General features: G+C 42.8%; 1 non-coding gene across 1 annotated transcript; it reads left to right on the forward strand.

Moving 5' to 3' along the window:
• The first annotated feature begins 1,363 nt into the window (after nt 1-1,363).
• LOC127078027 (small nucleolar RNA R71) lies at nt 1,364-1,470 on the forward strand. Its single transcript, XR_007787777.1, has one exon. It is a non-coding gene; the product is annotated as a small nucleolar RNA R71 (small nucleolar RNA).
• The last annotated feature ends 311 nt before the right edge of the window (nt 1,471-1,781 follow it).

Here is a 1,781-nt window from a genome sequence, read left to right on the forward strand (position 1 = left end):
GTCAGTCAGTGGAGAGGGTTCCATCTTTCTGAACCCCCACGCTTTGTCATGAGGTCACCTTGTCCAGGGTTAAGAGCTATGAGGTCTTATCCTCATTACCCTTTTGATCTGCTCATCCTGACGTTCAATGTCAGTGGTTAAGAGCCCATTTGATTACCATTCCATGGCTTGTTTGTCGAGGTTGATATGACCCCTCTTGACTAAAGCCCTACCCATGTATGTTTGAGCCCCCCTTGTTGGTGCGTTTACTTTATGCTATATGTTTTTTGTATGGTGTGATCGTCTCCCCATAGGATTGCTAGGCTTCGTATAGTCTCTCGTTTGCATGTCAATTAAGGTAGCACGGTTCCTTCGTCTAGGACTTCCTTTTTGCATGAGCATTCCTAAAACACAAACAAACTCTTTGATTTTCTTTTCTTAAGAACACGTTAACTCCTTCTACTACAGGTGAGTAAGTCTCCAAAGGTCGAGCATCCGGTAGATTGCATAATAACGTCGTTCATCTAAAAAACACAAAACAAACAAAAATAGGTTAGCCGAGCTACGGTGCTCTGATTCTCAATCCTTCTTGAGATACGTATGCAGTAGGGTAGGGCCTGTGCGAGCAATAACTCTTTCTTTTCCCTACTTTGATTTTCTCTCTTTCGCATCACATATAGGACTTTTTATACACACACTTTAGACATAAATAGCAAGCGTGGATCCTGTGGAGTACCACAGACGTGAAGGGGTGCGATAACCTTCCCTTCACGTAACCGGCCCCCTTACTCAGTTTTCTTTGGTTCGAGACTTTGTTTTATCCGTTCCCTCTTGGTTATGTAGTACTACCTTTCCCTCCTCTTGGGATAAAAGTACATAGCTGACGACTCTACTCTTTTTTCCGCGCCACCCTTTTTAGTGTTTCTACTTGGATTCGGGAAATCCGGGGATCGACACAGGGTTATAGGTATTCGAATATGGGTTCCCTTGGGTGTAGTTCACTTGCTCAGAGTGGGTTTCATTTAATAGACTGCATTCTGCAGATTGGTGTCCTTTGGCTGCACATATATCACAATCCGACGAAATTGCGGCTACAGTATTCGGGTTTATGCACATATGCTCGACCTTAAGGGCTAATGCGTCCATTTTAGCTTGCATCATGCCTATAGAGCTTAGTTCATGCACTCCTCCTTGGGCTTCCTTCTTCTCAACTGTCGCTCGTTCGACTCCTCATGATTGATGGTTTTGAGCCATATCTTCGATGAGGGCACTAGCTTCAGGATAAGGTTTGTTCATCAGAGAACCGCCTGCGGCAGCGTCGATGGTCATCTTCGTGTTATAGTGAAGTCCATTATAGAAGGTTTGAATGATTAACCAATTTTCTAAACCATGATGTGGGCATGCTCGTAACAATTCTTTATATCTCTCCCAAGCTTCGAACAACGATTCTCCTTGGTTTTGGGTAAATCTAGTTATATGGTTTTGAAGAACGGCGGTCTTACTTGGGGGAAAATATCTAGCAAGAAAAACTCTTCTAAGGTTATCCCAAGTCGTAATGGAATTGGGTGGAAGGGAATCTAACCATGATAAGGCTTTATCTCTGAGGGAAAAAGGGAATAATCTTAAACGTATTGCCTCAGGAGAAGCTCCATTGGTTTTAAAAGTGTCTGCTAATTAAAGAAATATTTTTAAATGTTGGTTTGGGTTCTCAGTAGCGAGACCTGCGGATTGTCTTTGTTGCACTAGTTGCAACAGGGATGGTTTAAGTTCAAAATTATTAGCTGGGATGGTTGGGTTTACTA

The sequence above is a fragment of the Lathyrus oleraceus genome, chromosome 4, assembly GCF_024323335.1.
Source record: "Lathyrus oleraceus cultivar Zhongwan6 chromosome 4, CAAS_Psat_ZW6_1.0, whole genome shotgun sequence".
NCBI classification, from domain to species: Eukaryota; Viridiplantae; Streptophyta; class Magnoliopsida; order Fabales; family Fabaceae; genus Lathyrus; species Lathyrus oleraceus.